This window comes from Echeneis naucrates, chromosome 16, assembly GCF_900963305.1.
Source record: "Echeneis naucrates chromosome 16, fEcheNa1.1, whole genome shotgun sequence".
Lineage (NCBI taxonomy): Eukaryota > Metazoa > Chordata > Actinopteri > Carangiformes > Echeneidae > Echeneis > Echeneis naucrates.
Genome location: NC_042526.1, coordinates 1333237 through 1356084, shown reverse-complemented (window position 1 = coordinate 1356084; position 22848 = coordinate 1333237). Strand labels below are relative to the sequence as shown.

The following is a 22848-nucleotide window of genomic DNA, read 5'->3' as shown; positions in this document are numbered from 1 at the left end:
TCCCGCAGCTCCAACGACTCGGACAGCGGCTTTATTTTTCCTGCAGAATCAAACAGCTCAGAGTAAAACAGCTAATAAGCAATCATGAAGCGAAAAACCTTTTAGGCTAATTATTGTGCGTGTGTGTGTGTGTGTGTCATAAAAAACCTTCTTCTTCATCCCTGTCGAACTTACCATGACAATATTTTTGATATTGTCAGATTTATTGTGTGTTTTTATGGGCTGGAGATTAATGAATGTACACAGATTTTAAAGGTGTCAGCAGATTTATGTCTTTATGTGACAACATGGTGACCTCCTGGTCACAGCCCCGCACACCCAGAGGATACAGACACAATCTGCCATTTTTATTATTGTCTTTTGGAATCAGAAGCTTCAACCCTTCAGTTTGTCAGATTCTGACTCGAAGCGTTGTTTTTGTAATTTGACCATCTTGTTTTTTGAAACCAGAAGAAACCACTTTTGGAGGAAAAGGCGTGTCCTGAACCAGCAGGTAGCCATGGTTCAGTCTGTCAATCACACAGTAGCCCCGCCCCCATTTAAAAAACAAACATCATGTTGTGTTGAAGACTGAGACCATGAACTCATCAGGGAGGAGGAGGGACATTTACCCATAGACTTCAATATAAGGGAGGAGGAGGGACATTTTCCCATTGATCAGTGGAGTCGCCTCCTGATGGTCAGCAGATCGAAAGCAGGTTTTAAGCTCTTCACTTTCTCCACATGCACCTGCATTGGCCTTATGATGGGCGTGACCTCTGACCTCATGGACTTGGCCGGTGGTTGTGAACTTGCCACCGTCTCATACAAACGTTCCAGACCAGGAGCACATCTGAACGTCCCACCGAGACAAATAATGAGCTCTGTAATTTAACTGTCTGTGTGTGTCGGGATTCCCGTTGGCTCTCTTCAGTCCAATCAGACGACGCGAACCCCTGAAAAGATGGACGTGAGCGCTCTGTGTGTGGAGCCAGCAGCTGTGTGAATAATCAATAATGATAATAATTACCTCCACCACGGTTGTTTATTTGTTCATTTATTTGTTTGTGTGCAGGATTACACAAAAATCCAGTTAAAGAGACAGATCCAGGATATTTTGCTCAACAATACATCAACGTGTCGCCTTCAGGCTCCCTCCTGTTCAGTATAAGTCCTGTTCGTCCGGCCTCTGTCCGGTCTGTGTGTCCAGATGTGGTCATCAGACAATCACACTGTTAACAGAACCTGGGCCGGACTTGGGCCGGGCTTTGACATGGAACCTGGACGTTTTGTCCTCCCATGTCCTCTGATCTTGTCCTGAGGTGGGATTGTTTCCTCTCAGCCTTGAGTTGTTTTGCTGGTCTTCTGATTGAACAGTATTTCCTTTGTCCTGATTATATTGGTGTTAAATGTGTTTTAAGGAGGCGAAACACGAGCATCTGGTCCAGGTTTGGACACCTTCCTGTTCTGGAGTCTTCATGTATGTTTGCAACCGATTTCTAATCTTCTCTTCCCAACTGTCTGAACTCTGAATCTGCTTTATCGTTCTGTTGTAATTTCATGCCAGTAAAAAGTCCCCTGAGGCAAATTTGTGCCTTTTTCTATTGGCCCATATAAATGAAACTGACTCAACTTGACTTTATGGTGCTCTTGCAGTGCAGTAATAAATTCTATATTGGCCTGAATTGAATTTGGGAAAAAAAATCAATCAGAGGTAGTAAAGAACAGCAGAGCTTCTAACGCAGATTTAAAGGCCTCCGTTCAGATCATCAGGAAGTTGGCAGCTTCATTAGCTTCACAAATTTGCTTCTTACTGTTTTGATGGCACCCGAAGGAAACGCTTCCTGAATTACGGTGAAAATACATCATCAGACTTTCACTGGATGTGATGTAACGGAGGGGTTTCCAGCCCAGTTATCAGGTGGAGCCATATGTTCAAAGATTTTTTTTTTTTTGGATCTTGAAGTTTGTGTTTTATTATTTTCTTTCTGCTCAGTCAGACTGTGATTACAGAGCAGAGAAGGTGTTTGAACGCCTCACCGGGTCGCCATCATCCACTTCATCACCTTCAGCTCAAACACTCTTCACTCATCACGTGGTCAGCCCTCTTTTGTCTGCCTCAGGGCTTCAGCGCCAGACGGACCGTTTTCACGCCGCTGCCACCTCATCCATCAGACTGACCCGAAGGCAAACCTTCAGCCTGTCTCAGCTCCTGCCCCCAGCTAACCCTTCACCCCTTATCTGCAGATTTATCTTATTAAATAATTCACCTGGACCCTCTCTGGAGTCCTTTGGCTGCTCGCAGATCCAAACTAAACCAGGCTGCTGCAGAGAAGTTTGACCGACTGTGACAGTTTCAGCGCTTCAGACGTCACTCTGCGGATCTCTCCTGAAAAAATGGGAGGACCTTTTTGGTGGACTGCAGCGGTGCTGGTAAGGAAGACAGGTAATTCCTCATGCACACCTTTAGAGAAGATTCAGTTTGTTGCTGGTTAAATTCTAATTTCTTGCACCCAAAAAAAGAAAATTGAACCGTCTGTATCTGAGTTAACATTAGCTTGTTTTTTTCACTGGATGCTTTTAAACCAGGATTGTCATCAGGCCCTTTTTGTTGCTCCTCTTACAGGTATTGTCACAGCAAAAAGCCATTTTCGCTCCCAGATGCCAGGATTCACCGCAGGAAAATGTGAAATCCTGTTTTGTCCCCCGAGTGTTGAGAGCACTTTAGGAGTTTGTGTCTCAGTTCAGAGGCTGTTGAAACTCCCTGAAGCGTTTCACATTTTCTGCCCCAGCGGAGTTAAAAAAAAAAAAAAAAAAGGAGAGCAGCTTCCCGGTAAAACGTTAAAACACCTTCAGAGCTGCACAAATGATTTACCAGGCACAGAATATGAGCCGGGACCAAAAGGCCTGAGAACAGGGCAGATGTGTGAGCAGAAAAATGACTCAAAAACTGATCTTCAAAACTTAAATAGAACAGCTTTGATCTGAAAAATCCTCAACACACAAATCAATAGACGTCTCTGATGGAAACGATTCTACATCATTCTTAGATGGCAGTGATCACATTTTACATTTATCCACATATTACATTTATTTTACATTTATTCAGTCATTTATCCCAACGGCTGATCAGACAGTCAGTCAGTCAGCAGCTTCCACCATCAAGGAGCCGGACAGATGAGCTGCTGCATGCTGGACCATCTGTGAGGATTCCACTGCACAGAGAACCGAGACCTGGACCAGGACCTGGACCAGGACCTGGACCAGGACCTGGGAGGGACCTTTTCATGGTCATGCTCCATTTATCTGCTCTTGTTTTAAAACTGTAATCGACTTCATCTCTGTGCAGCAGACTTTAGTTTTCCTGGTTGTGGTCGGAGTCTTTTCTGGTAATCTGGGCTGATTCAGCCGCATGACAAACTGTATCGATCATGATCAAGCTCTGCAGAGACGCTATTTATTGTGTGATTGAATTAAACTTCATAAAGGTCACAGTCAGCTGCTGCACATGAGAAGACGCATATAGTGGGAAAGTGTGTTGTTCTGCATCTGCAGCTTTGAAAGCCGAGCTTCGGAGGCGGCGAGAAGAGATCTCACAGCTGCTGCAGAGTTCTGCGTTTACAGGAAGAGAACACACAACGTTCCAGCTTTGTATTACAAACCGAAATGTTTGACGGAGTAAGTGAGTCTGAGAGAAAAGCCCCGTTATCATCAGCATTTGTGTTTGAAGCGGCAGGTGAATTCACTTTCAGATTAAGATTTTGATAAATATTCAAACAGAGAAAAATCTGTTTTTTTCCTTGCTCTGGTTTTATTCTGAAGATGTGGAGGAGAGGCAGAAGGTGGAACTACATCCTGCCTGTCGTTTAGCAGCAGCTCATAATGACCCTCTGAGATAAAAACCTTTTTTATTTAGGCCTCCAGCTCCAAAACACAATGTTGTGTACAAATTCATATCGCCAGATAAGACAGGACGATAAAGTGCTTTAAATAAACTGGTTACGTTCTCTGCTTGCTAAATGGCTGATTCATTTCTTCTTTGTGTCACTTCAGCTTCTTGTTTCAAGACTGAAACCGTCAAAGTATTGTTAGTCCACAAAACTCCTGATTCCTGCTGAGGACGTAAACACTGGAGCATTTTCAGAGGTGAATGAATTATTTAGCAGAAGTAATGATGGAGGATGTTCTCTGGTTGTTTAGGTGAGGTGAGGCTCTGTGGGCGTCGATGATCCGCCTCAGAGTCCAGCGAGACACGGAAGGCGGGAAAATAATGTGACGAAGGTTGAAACGAAGAAGGAAGAAGGAAAAAAAGAAGGTTCGAATCGTCTCTATGGAAAACCGGAAAAGGTGGAGTCATACAATGAATCTGGGCTTTGGTCTGTAAAGTGAAGCTGAGCTTGCCAATGAGTGGGCGACTCCACCGGCTGCACATAATCAGACTGTGTTGAAATCTATGGGAAAACGTCCCTCCTCCTCCCTGATCAGTTTACAGTCTTCAACACAGCATGACGTTCATTTTTTGAATGAAGCTCCATTTAAAGTAAAACATACCAGGAAGGAGGGGAGGGGTTAGGGGGCGGAGCTACTTCACACCGAATATGGTTTCTTCTGGTTTCAACAAAGCCAAGATGGCCATAGTAGTTCAGTCTTTTCCACGCTGCCACTGTGAGCTGTGACTGTCAGGTAAAGTTAGAAAAATGAAGGCTCAGACGTCTTTGTCCACTTTTGTCCTCAGTTTGCGAGCCTGGCTTTGGGACGAGGTTCTGGTCTCTGTTGCGTACGGACGAGTTTTATCGCCTACACGTGGTCTGTAAGTCTTGGACATCTTCACATCATCCATCTGTGAACTCTTGTTTTCTGGACCAGCTCCTTGTTGGATTGATCCGTTCGTGGGATTTGCTGATGAGAAGAAAAGCGGCGTTGATGTTACAGAAAGCCGTCGGCCTCATCAGCTCTTCAGCAGACACATTACTGCCGCACTTGAACAATGAATTAGCATGATGCGTTCTCACTCGGCGTTCGGGGAGGACTTTGGCTGGCGCTCTTGAGGCCTGATGGGAAATGTAGATCAGTGGGTGAGCGGATGTAAAATTTCCTGGAATGGAGACGCCGCAGCCGCTTTGGCTCTGCAGTGCATCCGATTCCAACAGCATCAATTATTTAACATGTTGGAATTAAAGATTGGCACGACTCCCTCCCATTTAAAGTTTTTAGGCAACGTGAAATATTAATGCAGACGAGAGCAAGTCACTGCAGAGGCAAAGAAAATGAGTTTACTGCACAGAGCGGAATAACAAATGGTGTCAAACATGCAAAAGGTATCAAATCATACATCGGCATCTGTTTAATGAAGGTTACCTGCAGGTCATAGAGGCAGCCAATAAACCCGTGTGATTTACTGCTGCGGGAAGGTAAAACAGGCAAAGGAACGGCAGAAAAGATCATCAGTTCTGTTTGTATCCATCCACTTTTTCTCTTCAGCTGACTTTTTTTTTTTACTTCAGCATAACATAGTTTCATGAACATGATTCAGGTTTCATAGAAAATTACACATTCAATCCTGGACAGCTTCAAGGCCACGTGATGAATGTTCATGATGTTCATTAACGCAGACGCTGAGCGATGCATCAAATCCGTTAAAGGATTTTTTAAAATTATTTATAATTCAATGAGAGGAAAACATAATATCGGTTTGTTGAAACAGTGACCTTTTATAATTTTACATCAACAACAAGGCAAAACACACAGATCAAGTACATAAGTGTCAAGATGTCACCCTTCAATTTGAGCTGCCATTTTGCACCTCAGGTCTGTAATTTTCATTTTCCCAACGAATTTATGAAAATAAACAGAACAAGAAAACAAGACGTGTTCCATTCTGACACAAAAACGTGATCAAATTGTGATAATAAGTACACAAAACAATTCAATAAAGAAGCACAAACAAAACGGGCTTTTCGGGGAAATTTACTTTTTCCATTCCTTCTAGATGTTCTCAGCTGAAGCGTCATGAAGAAAGTTTTATAACTTTCATAATGGATGTTGTTCCAGCCCTCTATAGACGGTCACCTGAGAAGACACCAACTGAGGAAACATCTTGGATGAGAGGCAAAACATCTTCATGGATGCTGAACCAAGTCCAGTCGCTCTCAACTCAATTCCCTTTGGATTGAGGAGTATCATTTTCCCATAGACTGCAGAGCTAAGGCTCTTCAGCGTTGGTTTGACAGTCTGCAGATGCAACACATCCTCTGCACTGCAAACTCACATCTGGATTGTGACATTCATTGTCCATTGTCGTCATCCGAGCATCGACAATCTCGTTCTGGGCCGTTACGTCTCACCCGTCTGACCCGTCTGACCCGTCTGACCTGTCTCACCTGTCTCACCTGTCTCACCTGTCTCGCCTGTCTCACCTGTCTCGCCTGTCTCACCTGTCTCGCCTGTCTCACCTGTCTCACCTGTCTCACCTGTCTCACCTGGTTTCATGTGCTGCAGCTTCAGCCCATCGCCACGCTGTCTGCTTCAGTCTGAGTCTGAGGACACAGGCTTCCTTCCAGTTTAACATTTGTAGTCATTATGCAGACGGACAAATGCAACTGATTAGCTTAATGTGCAGCAGCGCAGCTGTAATTGCTAAAATATTTCATGATGAAAAATTTTTGAATTCCAGAAACCTCTCCTGTTTTTATTTATTATGTTTTTTTTTTGCTGTTTGTTTTTGTTGTTCTTGTTTTTTTGTAATTTAAAGTTATTTCTGACAAACAAGCTTGTGGGATTATTTATATCCAAAACTGTCCTCCAGGATTGATTGAGTGGAAGAACTTCATAAATTTAAGTTACCGGGCTGCAAAGCAGAATGCAAAGTGTCTTTAATCAAATGTTTACACCAGAACGATTTCAATAATGAGCCATTTTTCTCTTTTAGCACAGCTCCACTGTTGAAGTATCATAATTGAGACCCGGTATGAGGTGAACCAGCTTTCATCTCTCACATGAAAACCCAAAGAGAGTTAGGACAAATAATGCATCTCATCAAAGTCTTATCAGGCTGAGAGGAGCTTCGTCACACACACACACACACACACTCGCATAATTTTAATTAAACAACTAAAACAAACAGTGCAGTTTCTGTAATGCTGCCGATGATGGAGCTTCTCAAACAAACGCTCATCTGTTTCCACTGTGTCATTATGAGACTCAGGCAACAACAACAAAGCTGCTGCTGCTCAAGAAACTGAGAGATTACGAATAAACTGATTCAAGGCGTTACGTGCAAATTTCAGGGATCCGGATTGCTGGGAACATTGGATGGATTTCCGACCCCAGTATCTCCTCACTGCAGAAAAAGTTTTCAACAATGAAGGAGATGACAGAAGCCACTGCCACAGCCCTGAATTTGTTCAGTTTGTGCTTCAGTAAATACTCCCGTCCATTTAAAACCTTTTAAAAACACAAGGAATGTCATCACCCCAAAGTCCCGAACCAGTTTACCCTCCAGTCCACCTTCATGGACTGCCATGTTTCAGGTCCAACTACTAGACACCTGCCTCGACGCAGATCTTCTGCCACTCTGTATAGATTTCTGTTTGAGCGCATGAAATATTTGCAGGCATTGAAAAGATTTCATTCATTTGATGCAAATACAGCGAGTCAGCTTGAGGCCACGGTTGACTTTTGCCCCGTGGCTCCGCAGCAGGATAATCCGACGCCGATATGAACTGTGATGTCTCTGGCCGTACTGTCCGTGTTTTACTGGTCTAATTGTTGTAAACAAAAGCTGATGGATTCACATTCAGCAGCATGAGTCCTGAGCAGCAGCCTGGTTAAGCCAACCTTGTGCTGTGATTATGGGCGATTGGCTGAAGCTCTGGGGATTTGAATGCCTCTCACTAACCACCACCGTCTGTCCAGAGGCCTTGACACGACACTCTGCCGCCGTCAAACAACGCCATCACACACCCATTCAAGCCTCACACTCTCCTGAATCGGCTCCGTAATGATCCATCTTGTTACGGTGGCACCTCTTGGCCCAGCAGGAGCTCATAAAGGCCGCGCTTGTTTTATCCTGAGGGCTTCTGCCGGCCCGCCGCACAGAATAATGACTCTCCGAGGACAAAGTGTCAACGGCACGGGCAGCCACTAGAGACCAGCTGGGAAGTGATCGTGCTTTGCTGTAGACCTTTTTTATTCAGATAAGGTCCGCTGAGTTCAAAGTCTCTTAACAGCCCGTCGCTTTAACAGTTACTCACCTCTAATTTCAACAAAAAATGACACCATTTGGAAATGGATCAGAATCAACAGCTCAGGATGTGGGAGAAAGATTGTGTTTTCTTCTCTGCCTCCACCTTCACTCGAACTTCGGTCTTTACACAGAACAACCTGGAGCCTGTTGATCCTCTACAAACTCAATCACCGTTTAGGATTAATTACAGAGAAACTGAAGAGACTGACATTTGCCCCATCGACCACATCGGTGTGGAGGATCACCATCATCAGTACGACTCCTCAGGCACTTTCCTCTACTGCTTATCTGTGCAGTACTGAGGCGATAAATCAAGTCAGAAGTAGGGTCATTTTCCCATAGACTTCAATGCAATTTGACTGGAAATAAGGTTTATGGTATGTCTATGGTGATCTTTGTCAACATAACATCTATAGGAAAAAACTCTAACACGTGGAAGTGGTTGAATCTAAACCAAGAAATTCTCAAAAAGGAAAGTGTAAAGGAAATCCCACACAGTCAAAGAGTCCAAGTCCATTTCTGAAATCCATTTCCTGTTCCAATAGTTCTCCTCCCGGTTTTTATTTCCTATACCTCTCTGCCTGGAAGCCTGCTGTGCTAAATTAGCATATTTGTCAGAGCAGGAAAGTGTGTTTGTCTTTTTAAACTCCCCTTCCTGCACATCGTATGAATAATGTGTCAGCTTATTGATGGTCGCAGTCTTTGCCGCCGACCTCCAGTAAACGTTCATTCAGTCAGACTCTTCGGAGTGACTGTAACTCAGCTGGAGGTTCAGTCTGTTTGATTAGATTTGAGATCCAATCCGACTCCTTGTATCTGTAATTATCCAGACCTTCATCTTTCATTGTTGTACTGTTATCAGGCTCCAAACGTGCTCCTTCACATCATCATTGATCAGGGAAATGATCCCTCTCCCTCCGACACGCTATCAGCCTGCAGAGATTAACACCATAAAAATGTTATTTGCAGTTTGACTGTTAACTTGTGTATTAATCCTGTGATCAATTGCCTCCACTTCAACTTTTCCAGACTCATTTCACTGATAGATGTCTGTCGTGACCGAGGAACTTTCCAACCAGAGTTCCCAAACGGGGCTCAATGCACTCCCACCGTAGTCAGTGATGGTTGTCAAAATCCGTTGTTTATCTGTCGTTAATGTATTTTAACAGTTGATGATGTGTGTCTTTTTGTCCACTATCCTTCAGAGATTGAGAAATTTGCAGTAAAAGTACAAAAAGTTTGGAAGACACCAGCTTGACTGCATTAAGTCGGACTGCCGAAGGCTCATTAACTACAGAATTACAATGTCACATATTTCTGCAAAAAATCAGATCTGTGAATTTTGTCCTGTGCATTGAAAACATTTACAGAAATACTCGAACAGCCTGGAGAGTCAAAAAAGGTGCAAACCAGCGTCCTTAAGTTCTCTGGAGTTCCTCCGGTTCTGGCCCTGATACTCCCCCTGGTTCTGGTCCTGGATTGAACTTGCTTCTGGACGCGCAAATTGTTGACCACGCAGATACGACGCCGACGCCGGATAAGTGAGTCGGCTCCAGTTTGTGTTGTTGCCGTTGTTCATTACTTCTACCTGCCACACTTCGGGGCCTTTGTCCTGTAATGTGATGAAAACAGGATTTCTGGTAGTGTTGAACTTGCTGAGATGATATTTATCTTGTCATCACGCTGGGCTGCTGTCAGTGTAATGAACAGTTGGGACTCTCTTGTAACACCGACCCTCCTTGGGGCCCGGCCCTGGACTCACAGAGATGATGGAGCTAATCTGTGGGGTGGACACGACGAGTAAATCACCTCCTGCCTCGTCATCTTCCCGTCCGCCGCCTCCTCCGGTTGGCATCAGGGTGTAAGTCATACTTTTCTGTTGTCTGTGTTGATGCCAGGCGACACCGACACCCACTCTGACCTTCCAGCTTTTTTCTCAAGATCATTTATGAGAGTCGGCCACAGAGAATCTGTCAGATGAACTTTTTATTCATGTTCCCTGAGATTAGACTTCGACAAAATTCCTTGACGGGTCGGTTATACTGCTCTTCTTCTTCAGCTGCTGTTACCAATAAATTTCCATCTCAACCTACAGACTGTTGCTTTTGTGGACGTGAAAGGAACGTTTGAAGGAACGTGATGCAGCGTGTTAATCAGTTAGCTTGGAGCATTGATCTTTGAACACTGGACCAATTAGAGGATTGATCAACTGCTCTGCGCCGTGGGTGGCAGCGAGGGGGGGGGGTTATAGCCCTGGAGGTGTGAAAACGATCAGTATATTTTTTCAACAGTCAGTTGGGTTCAGAGTCACTTTTTCTTTTACAAGCAGCAGCAACAGTGTGATCCTGAGGTCAGTAGTCAGTATTCATCAGGAACAGCTAATAACCGCCCCCCCCCAGACAACAAAAGGGCCAAACAGAACAATAAGGAAGTTATTGCCTTCATTTTGAAGACAGCTTCATGTATGTTGTTTATTAGTGGTATTCTTCATGGAGGAGGACGGTTGATTGGAAAGATAAAAAGCAGGAACAGATCCGGCCCGCTGCTGTGATGTGCCTCTGCAGGAGAAACTCATTAGTGCTGAGTAATGAGCCTCCTGGTAATACAGCAGTAGAATTATGTTCTCTATCACAGGCTCCGTGAGTGTTTGGCATTTTTCAATTTAATTTAACAGTCAGTAATCTGATTGTAAGCGCTTCTGAGGTTTCCATCGATAATGTAACATGGAAATGACACCAGCGATAGCTCAGAACTGAGCTGCTGTTTCTGCCCCGGGCTTAATGATGCAGATTGATCCAGATTGATCTACAGAAAGATATCCATATAATTAGTTGACATGAAAATGACTCTTGATATTCATACTCGCCAAAGGATGGCTCTTAGTGACTGATGATCTGTAGCTCATTGGTTCACAACCTTTCCCATGTCGTGGCCTGTTAGAAAAACCCCAGAATGCTGATGATCCACCCCTGGGCCTGTAACAACATGGAGGTCAATTAATTTGTTTTAGAGAGCTTTTTCTTTTAAGGATAACAATTAAAACATTCAGGCCTGAACTCAAAGCAGGATAAAATCTGTATTTTTACGTGACTGGGGAGAGATGACTTGTTGATTCACCATCTGTCTCTTGGCGCTCTTTCCTGTTAATTCTTCCCACTGCTAACCAGCAAGTAACAATCCAGTTGTATTCTCGTAGAAATGCGTAAAATAATGTGTATCAATAGCTAAAATTTAAAATATGTGTCTGTTTTAGTCATCCTGCTTAATTAAACAAATACAATTGCAACATGTCATATATGTTATTAAAAAAAGAAAAAAAATCACAACTATCGTTAAATAATCTGAAAAGACGGTGTACATAATAACCACCAGTCAAGAAGATTGAATTGAAGTCTATGTGAAAATGTCCCTCCTCCTCCTTTCATGTATTAACTCAAAACACATTTTACTGTCTCAGCCTCCAGTTTCAAATAATCTTGATATGTATTTTTTCAAAGTTTAAAGTTTTTATTGTGCTTATCTATCTGCCTTTTCCTGCTATTGTTTCATGTTTTTTCTTTGAATTTCTGTCATGTTTTAATTTAAATATTATTAATAATAATAATAATATAATAATATAATATAATAATACGCCTGTTCTGATTGTACTTCCGCGCATGCGCGTTCAGCTGCCGGTCAATTCAAAACCAGGCGAAGGAAAAACAACCTGCAGCCGTAAGTTTGACAACTTTTACTTCTGGATGTTAATTACACAAGCGACCACAAACTAACACACTTCAGCAAAGCTCTCATGACTGGCCTTTTCTTTCTGTTACTCTTGTTTGGTCGAAAGTCGTTCAGAGATGTTAAAACCAGGCTGACTTCGAGGAAGAGGACATTTTGATCAGAATCGATGTAAAAACCGTAAGATTTTGTGTTTTGTTAATTACTGCTGAAACCGGCAAAGACTTCAGGTGAAGGACAGGTTTGGGCATATTTTAGAAATACCTGGATTTCAACATAAATCCCAAAAGTGGCTGAAATTATACTTGTGTTGAGCAGCCCTCGTCCTCGACACCATGCTAGTTTCTCGGGGGGAAAGTAGAAAAATAAGCACATAACGGACTAATTTGTGTATTTAGTGATCGCCGATTTTATCAGCACAATCTACTAATTCGTAAGAAGTTGCAAAATATCTTCTGTTTTTTGTGGTCTGTGTCAGAGAAACAAACAAACGTAAAAATGAAGGATTTTAAAATGGCGTTCGGCCTGACACTCCACCAAACTCACAATATCTGGCTCGCTGCAGATTTCCGCACATTTTCCGCCGACCTGATTTAGTTGTGTTGTTGAAGGTGATTTTAAAGTGTGTCTTTTGTCACGACTGCTGCTCAAACACGATTGTTTGGCGATTAAACCGGAGAGGGATAGCTCGTGTTTGCTAACGTTGGCTAGCATGCTAACTAGCTGAGAGTTAACGGTAAAAACAGACACCTGCTGAGTTTGTGTTGTTTTGTGTGGTTTGTCATTGTGTAGTAATTCAGAGTCTGCAGCAGTGTGATGTTGATGCCATAACCCTTTTGACCCTGATTATTTCCCAGACTTATTCATGGAGGAGCTCTTCAGCTGTATTTGTTCTCTAAGATTTCTTTACAAATAGAATAAGATTTTCTGTTTGTTGATGTGGTCTGTAGTTTCACTGACTGTAAGACAGCTGTGGAGGGCAGATTTATTCAGCTGTGGCCCGTTAATGTTAATTCAAAATGCATGATGAAGCTCTCTCTTTTAATTTGTTATTAAACTGTCTGAATGTCTGCACTGGTTATACTCAGCCCAAGGTGCTTTCCTCAAGCTGGAAAAGCCATCGTGTATAATTTCTGCAGCAAGAATTGTGGCGTGTATAATGTATAATTACTAATTGTTTTGAGATGGGGGCGGGTGTTGCTGTAGGTTAGACTTCCTTCTGCCGAACTCAGATCTGGCTGTGGCACCTTTCTGCCTCGGTGGCTGCTGCTTGAAAAGTCACCTTTTTTTAATCAGAAAATGGTCTGTTGGACTTGAGCTGATTTCCTGCCGAAGGAGGCTGTAAGAGCAGGAGGCTGCATGAGTCTGTCCAGTGTCAGCTCTGCACATTCATCAGACGATGATCTCTGTGACTCCTACTGATACACAAAACTAACTGATAGGTTGGACTTGTAATCATTTACAAATGGACATGTTTACCTTAAAATGCAGTTCTCATTTTGGAAGAGCCAACATTTTCCTGTTATTGATGATGTTGTTTGGGGGGGTTGTTTCAATGGCTGTGAGACAGCTATTGATGGCAGATTTATTCAGATGTGGCCTGTTAATATTAATTCCCAGATGAATTCAAAATACACGATGAAGCCCTTTTCTTTTTATGGGTCACTAAACAGTCTGTGTCCTGGAGTCTGCACTGTTTATACTCAGTCCAAGTTGCTTTCCTCAAGCAGGAAATGCCATCATGCATCATTTCTGCAACAGTTAATTGCGTATTGGATTAATGAGCAAGTATATAATCATATATCATTGATCAGTTGTTCTGATATGGGGCGGTGGATTCCCTTCGGTACTCCAGCTTCCACCCACAGTCCAAAGACATGCACATTAAGTTTATTGGTCCCTAGAGTGTGCGTGAATGTGAGCGTGAACCAAAGGATAAACAACTGTGTTGAATGAATTTCATGAGATAACACTCACAAGCTGGGAGAGTCACATATTCTGTGTTAAAGTTCAAGACTGTGATTTTAATGATCTTTATGTAATCTGTCTCTCATGGGTACTCGTACGAGTGCTGAAATCTTGGATTATTACTGCCCTCTTGAATCGTCCTCTTCAAAATTACCTGAGGAGTTTTCTCTTTTTCACAGCTCTGTAAACAGCCGGAGTGTGCATCCTTCAGAGATACCAAACATTATATTGAAGAGGGCTGCAGGATAAAAAGAAAAAAGTAATTATTTTGGCAGATATTACAAAATATGACGTGGCTTTAGTTTAAACAGTTGTTTGCACTTGGCCATATTGTCATTTTGATTGTATTTAATTAATTTGTACAGGTATTGTAAATACTTTAGTCATCCCATCAGGCGGTATAATGGGATTAAGGACAGTAAAACTCCATTTAAAAAAAAAACAAAAAAAAAAAACAAAAAAACACATTTCTGAATTGATAGTAATTTAAGACAACGTCAACTAAAGGCTAAGACAGACAACACAAGCAAACATTTTGTGCGGTTTTATCAGGCCATCCATTTACAGTTGGTGAAAGAAGTCATTAGTAAACAGAGTCAGTTTTGGAGAGAGCTATGGCTGAGAATTGGTGCTTTACAAATATTAATAAATCTACTGCCCGGGTAGATGCTTGTCTTAACTCATCCCTGCTGTAAATGAAGTTTCATGAAAGATGAACAGCGGTGCTCCATCACACGTTTGATGGCTCAGGTTTAATGAATGAGTGCACTGATGATGATAATGATGAGTCAGTATGTTTGTGATTCAGCTGATTATTGATCGATCCCTCGTGTCACTCTATACTTTGTGGTGGGGGGGTTAAGGTGGAGCCAGTGCTTTGCTCCTTTTGCTGACCTACTTCCTGATGAAAAAGTATACTGGAGAGCAGAATGACAGAGTCAGGACAGTGTGTTCTGTGTGTTATGTTATGCTGCTGTTGTCTGATTGTGCGGCCTCTCTGCTGCTCCTGCTAAGCAGATCTGCAGATGAATATTCACAAGCTTTTTAGGAATTCACTCATCCTTTCTCCACCCGGCTGTGAGAGTTAAAAGACGAGCGCTCCCTGCTGCTTTTGAAGTGGCAGCCTGTTGCTGTGGATTAGATCACGGGATCTGGACATCCGGCTTCCTTCTGCCGGTTGAGAGGTGAGGAAGCCGAACTCAGATCTGGCTGTGTCACCTTTCTGCCTCGCTGGCTGCTGCATGAAAAGTCACCTGCCACTTTTTTTTTTTTTTTTTTTAAATCAGAAAATGGTCTGTTGGACTTGAGCTGATTTCCTGCCGAAGGAGGCTGTAAGAGCAGGAGGCTGCATGAGTCTGTCCAGTGTCAGCTCTGCACATTCATCAGACGATGATCTCTGTGACTCCTACTGATACACAAAACTAATCTTACACAAATGGACATGTTTACCTGAAAATGCAGTTCTCATATTGGAAGAGCCAACATTTTCCTGTTATTGATGATGTTGTTTGGGGGGGTTGTTTCAATGGCTGTGAGACAGCTATTGATGGCAGATTTATTCAGATGTGGCCAGTTAATATTAATTCCCAGATTAATTCAAAATACACGATGAAGCCCTTTTCTTTTTATGGGTCACTAAACAGTCTGTGTCCTGGAGTCTGCACTGTTTATACTCAGTCCAAGTTGCTTTCCTCAAGCAGGAAATGCCATCATGCATCATTTCTGCAACAATTAATTGCGTATTGGATTAATGAGCAAGTATATAATCATATATCATTGATCAGTTGTTCTGATATGGGGCGGTGGATTCCCTTCGGTACTCCAGCTTCCACCCACAGTACACAGAACATTAAGTTTATTGGTCCCTAGAGTGTGTGTGTGAACGTGAGCGTGAACCAAAATCACAATAAATCTATTTTTAACCTGACATTTGATCCTAGAAACTGTGTAAGTCGCCTCTGACTGAGACATTTGGGAACATTCACAGGTTCTCTGATTGTAGCAGCAGCCAGTAAACACTTGTGTCTGCTGCAGTGTCATTTGACCCAAATCTGAAAACCGACAGAAGTCTTTCACACTCCTGACAAAAGCCCCATGTCAGAGAGCTTTTGACCAGTGCAAAGGGGACCCTGGTCTCAACAGACTCCTCATCTGAGTCTGGCTTTCACTGATCCTCAAACATGTGGCTGTGGCTGAGGAGGCGAGAGAAGATGAGCCTCCAGCACCAGTTTTACTACATTATTTTGTCCTTTTCTATGTGGGATAACCTTGTTACATAAAATATGAATCATAGCGGAGTAGTTTACGTGCAGCAGCCGGTCCTGTGTCCTGCTTTATTCCCAAACACAACAGCTCACTCCAATATTGGAAGAACTTTCAGTGGGGCAATCCTCTCTCCTGATCTATTTTGGGAAGTGGTTGGGTATCCTGCCTGTGTCGAGCTTTCTCTCTCTCTCTCATCCTTTGGAAAAAGATAAAGAGACAAAGATGATGCAAATGTGGAGCAAATAGGGTTTGTGTCTTGGCAAACGCTCTGGCGTTGGCTGAATAAACACAGAACAGTTTGTGATTTTTGACACAATGTCGGTGATTCTCAGAGTGGAAAACGCACACACGCATACGTGCACCCCCCCTAAAAGCCCGTAAGGCAATTTCACGACACAGCTGTCACTCTTTCTGACATGTTAGTTTTCCTCTTCACCTCCCTCCATCCTGATTGGCTGATTGATTCACACCATCTCCTGCTGTCTCACCTGATTCTGACACTGAAGGATCATAAAACAAAAGTGCAGCTTACACTGTTTATATGTCAGAGTTTTTGTGTTATGTAAAAATGTTTCAGACAACAGATTATCCCAGATTCTCAGAGAGAGGCTTCAACCACGAGAACAAACAGGCATAAATGTCTATTTCATCCTATGTTGGTGAGAAAAGCATAGGTTTAAGATTCCATGTGCTGTCTTTAATACACAATGATACATAAATCTTGGTCCCATAAAGAGGAAAACAGACCTACCCAACAATCAGGATGGAGTGTAGGGGTGTGCCAAAAAATCGGTTCATATATCATATAATACATCGAAGTACATGATAGTCAGCCTCTTTGTGTTGAGCTCAATGAGTCACTTAGCACTCAGACGGCTGCTTCACTGGTGGAGGGCGTGCATTATTAGTGACCCCTCTGGGAATTTCCCGACAGGTACATTCCTTTTTATTCTGGGGAAAAATGCAGTTTTTTCGTGATTGCAGATTTTATAGGGCCCTATTTACCGACTGCCCCAGAAGACCGAGCTTGACGTGAGCTTCACAGTGTTCAGGGTTTGCTAAATGAGGAACACATGTTTAACTGCACTATTTTTATTTAGTTTTTTTATAGAGATACTTATTTTTGTTACTTAAGCAAAGTGTTATTGCTTTTATGCAACAATTCCATCTAAGCATGGATAAATGTTTAAAACTTAATAAATGTGAAAAAGACACTTTAATGTCTCCATTTGTCATTCTGTCAGACTGGAGTAGATCATGAGGATCCTTTGCACACCTATAGACTAAAGCAGAAGTCATTATGAATCGAATCTAACCCCAAAAATCAGAATCAAGTCGTGATAGTATATAATTCCCACCCCCAGTCGAGAGCATTTCAATTGTCCTCTCATATAGATATAGTTTCTTCTTGTTTCAAACCAAAATGACCTGTGGTGGCACATGTATTCACCAAGAACCAGCATCAACAGCTGGGACCTGCCTGCACGCTGGGAAACAGGAAGGAGGATGAGTTTGGTGATTAGCAGCAGCTGAACTCTCGAATGAAAGTGCATAAATAAATAATAATGCTCTCCAGATGAGATCGTATGGATGAAAGGGCAAGTGTTTAAAAAAAAAAAAAAAAAAAAAGGTCAAAGTGGAAGCAAGGACCTGAGATATGTGTGTCTTGTCTTTGTGTGAAACTTTCTCCAGGTGAAAAAAGGAATACTTATGTGCTGTGTGAAAAACACACTAAGCTGCTAAATGTTTTGTTCAGGAGGTGGTGGGATGCTCTATTGTTGGGATTTAGTGTACAGACTGAAGTAAAGAGCTTGTGGTATATTTCTAGAGGTTGTTGAATTGATTTGTTTCACACTCCTCCCTCAGCTGTATTGTGTTGGTACACAATGTTTAGCCCGAGGAAACTTTTGATTTGTTTTCCTGTTGAGTTGAAGCTGGTGCTGCTGTTTTATACCGTTTTCAGTTATTCCCATTCAGATCGAGTCTGTTCACTTCACAGTCTGCTATAAGCAATCTGTGTGACTTTGTTTATGCGGTACTTGTAGTTTTTATTTGCATACTGTTTGGAATGTGCGTCTGGACTTCAGAGAGAAAAGTCACACAAAAGTGATTTTGTGTTTCTTGTAACTTGAAATAGTTTTCACAGAACATCACATTAGACCCGAGCAATATCTGAAATTGAATCATTTAATATCTCTGTACAATCTAGTCCTAAGGCACCTTCTCTCAAAGTGTTCTGTTCAGTTAAATCTCCTTTTTAATGTTTCTCAAATAGTCTGAGAGTGACCCCAGAGCTGCTTTTATGTGTATTCACTCGCTGATTTCGTCTGTTTTACTGTGTTGTTGTGACACCGTCATCTGCAATCTTCGTCAGAAAAGATCAGCTGACAGTTAGCCAACAGTTAACTGCTCTGGGACTGAACAATATGTCTGCAGTTATCAGGCTGTTAGCTGTCAAACACTAACAGCAGAAACAATCAGTGAAGAGGTGCGTTCCATGACACCTGGACGGTCTTGGAAATGTGTGTGTGGTGAGAGTGATGTGATACGGCGAAGACCAGCTGTTTTTTAGAGCTTTATGTTGAACAGAGCAGGTTTGGTGATGGTTGTTTATGATGTTTGGTAGAAAATTAGCTCATGCCTTCCCTACCTTACCATGATGGGCCGTCAATGCCACAACATTACTCTGCTGTTATGTTACATGGCTATAAGGTATGTTTCTACAACAAATAAAACTTTGTTTTAAGTTGCTTTCAATAATATCATTAAGTTGTCATCCTCTGTGAAACAGTAATTGCAGGCCTGCTCTGCTATCTGACAGTCTCAGCTCATGGCGGCTGTCAGCCAAACAGTGATCATTTATTTTAGGATGAAACTTCTTCTTACCCCCCACTGGGGTGATACTGTAGGAGCTCATTAAAACAATAAAACTTGTCGCTATGGGACCTGAATTCAGCAAAGCCCAAGAGTTTGAATTGTGAGGAAGAAAAAGTGTCGATACTTGGAGGTTATGCTTTAAAAACTACTGAGAAGGGGACAAATCAGCGTAATAACATATTCGATGCTGCTGTCCTCTCCATGTTGTGTTTTATTAAATGTTCACTAAAAAGGTTTATACCTACAAATGTTCCCTGACACCAAAATACACCACAGGGGAGGAAGCTACTGCTCACAGGCCCTGTCAAAATAAAATGTTAAGCACTGTGTGCTTTTTATGTAGCCAGAAATTACTGCAAGTGACCCACAAATTAAACATTTAAGCATTTCCAATATTTTTGATTTGGGGTAAAAGGAGGATCAATCCAGGGACTTAAAGTCAGAATAAATCAGTGCTCTTCAAACCCAGCGCAGTTCTGGTCTTCACTGATATAATTATTGATGTTTTCAGTCAATCAGCTTGAGGTGGTGAAGCTGCAGGCTTTTTATTAATCAGTAGATCAGATAATGGAGCTTATTTAATGAATCATTTGTTGTTTTTAAGCGTTGTGTGATACGATAGAAGGCTTTGAGATTTTATTCTGATTAGTTGGATTAAATTATAATTTTAAATGTTGCTTTTAGGAAACGTAAGTGGGACCTTTCACCCCCCTCCTGCCATTTTCTAGATAAAATTGTCAAATTAACTGTCTGTGAAAATAATGTTTAGCTGTAAGCCCTAATTAGGTATAATGTAGACAAGGATCACAGCAGCAACACACATGCACTGGAGGTCAGGAGTAGAAATTCAATCAGAGTGAAGGTCAATTTATGAAACACACAAACGGCTAATCATCATTATGAAATATTTCACTGAGGAGCCGTCTGTGATTTTTCTCTGCTGCTGAACGTGGTTTGTTGCTGGAAGCAGCTCTTGACAAGAGCTTCGGCTGTCGTTATCTTCATGAGCCAAGAGGTTATAATACATCTGAGCGGTGCTGCGTCTTCAGGGCAGATTGGAGGCCGCGGCGAGATGCTTGTTAGATAACATTACAACAAAGAGCCACAAAAGCAAGCCGGCAGAATATGAAATTTTGTATTGGCCAATCGAATAATGTGGCATGATAGGGACAGATGTTGGTGAGTGAAGAAATAAAGTTTGATGCTGAACTGAAAATCTTTCTTCTAGACTGGTCAGTTTATGACTGTGTTAGCTATACACCAATAAATCCCTTAGCCTTCAGGGAAAAGGAGCAGAAATGTAAAGGCCATAAACTTATTGGTGGTTATTGTTGTTTTGACATTGAGGAGGTGTGTTTGTTTTTTTAATGCTATCTGTGTCACAGGATCATCATCAAACTCAATAAACACCTCCGTCTGTTAAAATAAGACCCATATCAGAGACGATTGTGTGCATTATGTAAAGTAGTTTAAAAATCAAGCGTTTTGCACACTGTGTGTGTTTTCTGCAGCTCAGATGGAAGTCTGGGAACATCTTGTCTTAAAATTCAAATTTAGAAAATCCTAATCTTATTTTTCCACTTCATTTTTCCCCCATGTTCAGAAAAAAAAAGCTCTAATCAGCAAGTTGGAAAACAGTCAGTGGAAACGTGACAGTCTGTGCAGGAGCGGAGTCATCAGGAGTTTCATGTGGTCTTTGGATGAACCCGGTCGGGGTCGTCTGGCTCTGTCAGCTTCAGTTTTGTCATTTGTGGTTTTAAATGTTCTGAAGGGATACAATGTCGGCCTGATTAGAGTCACCAATCAGTGCTAAACTATTCTGATAATCAATCATGTTTTATTTTCCAAACCAAAGCTCTAGACATTCTGTATGTCTCTCTATTGTGAGGATTTGGTGAAATATTTTATATTGTACCAATGACAGGGTAGTATGGGTAGTATGTATGTATGAGGTGATTCCTCCTTGTGCGATTATCACCAGTGCTACAGAGAGACATCCTTACTGTTTCATTTAGGTCAAAATATCCATTTGACTCTAATATTAGCCCATAATAAGGTAATTAAAAGAATATTGTTATAGTTCCCTGATGTATCTCGCGGTATATTACTTTCATGGCCTCAGGACAACCCTCAGGACGAACGAGTCTCCAAGAGAGCCTAAATCATCATTAGCTTTGCCGTAATGAGCAGCTTCAGTTTCTCTGCAGGACGATGATGTTTATATTCTTCAACCTGTGTCAGCTGGTTTTTGTTTTGTTGTTGTTGTTTTTTTTTTTTTCCTTATCAGCTGCTGCTGGTGAAGGAGTCCATGTGTTTCTGCCCTCTGGGGGGGATTTGTCTCATTCCCACTGCAGAGGAAACTCCTCCAGTCTGCATAGAAATAAACCTTTTTAGATCTGTGTTTTTCACCCCCACGGGTCGGGAGATAAAACGGATGATTTGTTGGGATGTGTGTGGATAAAACCATATCTCCCATGCACAGTGTGTATCACTGCAGCTCCTCCAGTTCTGAAATACTGAATATTTTAATCCTCTTCTGATGATAAATTGGATGAAATGACAAGAAAATCAAATAAATATTCGGTTGCATCATTCTGGTCTGCACATATTGAAGCTCCAACAGGACCGTAATAGTCCAGTTCACTTCCCTCAGAGAATTTCAATATATATCTAAGAAGTTAATGTCAACAACTCGGCCTAACAGATTCTTCTCCTGGTGACAGTGAGAGAACATTATTTGTACCCAAGGATGAGCTGATCAGAATTTGTTGGTCAAAGAGCTCCATCTAATCCTCCAACATGGTGAAGGCCAAATTACTAGACTCCACCTCCAACGCCTTTCTCTTTTGCTGTTTGATTTTTTCATTCATTTCATTCATTTCATTTTTACAACAGCGCACGCCTCTTTATTTGCATTTAAAAAAGGAAAGTGAGATCTAATCATAAGTGGTTTACACTTGATTGCGTCTTGTGATTGCATCACTGGTGATGCATTATAATGTAGGTCTGAACGTGGACCGTAATGAACTCCTTAGAGAACGACCAGGCCCGGTTTCCTGAAAACTGTGTTCTGTGCCTACTGGGAAAAATGACACAGAAAAATCTACCTTACAACCAGGAAGGTGGGAAGGGGGAGCCGCTGCAGCACTGCTGACATTTCTCTGAAGGCTTGTTACTACAAGCTACATCTTTCACATAATGCAGGGCGGCTTCATTCCTTGTTATAATAAAGTTCAGAGGTTTGGAACCAAACCACCGGCGATTAAAGCAGCCGTCAAATGGCTCTTTTGAAGTAAAGAATTAACCTTTTGACTTTGTGTTGTGCAGATGTGAATGAAATGAAACATGAGTGTCTCAGTCTGTTTTTTCTTTCTGCTTCTGTCCACAGAGAGCCGGTGGCTCAGTGCAAAGTGTGGTTTTTTTAAATGGCTTTTAATAAACGTTGTCTCTGAGCGCTGCAGTGCTGCCCTCCCCTCCGCTCGGCACTCGCAAGCTGCTCCTGACCTGATAAAGCCCCCTGAAATCACCTGCTGAGCTGTGTGAGTTTATTATTTATTTCTCTTCAATGGGTGAAACTGCTGGAGCATACGCCTGAGGCAGCTGGAGGTTTTATGTCGGAGAAAATGAACTTTGAGGTTGCAGCCAATGCCGAGCTGTGTGAGCTGGGTTTCACCTCTGTCCTTAATTAAAGAGTGTTCTTTGTAAAAGTGCAGATTGTAAATCAGCAATTAAATATGTGAGTTTAGAGCTGAGTTTGTTTATTGGTGGATGGTGGGGGGGAGTCCTGTAAA

The 22848-nt window shown here is 42.1% G+C and overlaps 1 protein-coding gene across 1 annotated transcript in view; it reads left to right on the top strand.

Moving 5' to 3' along the window:
• Positions 1 to 11898: 11898 nt before the first annotated feature.
• Positions 11899 to 22848, top strand: part of pot1 (protection of telomeres 1 homolog) — a 44901-nt gene continuing 33951 nt past the window's right edge. Inside the window, exon 1 of the mRNA XM_029523358.1 lies at positions 11899 to 11938. The gene's annotated coding sequence lies outside the window, so the exon portion shown is untranslated. The remainder of the gene's footprint in view (positions 11939 to 22848) is intronic.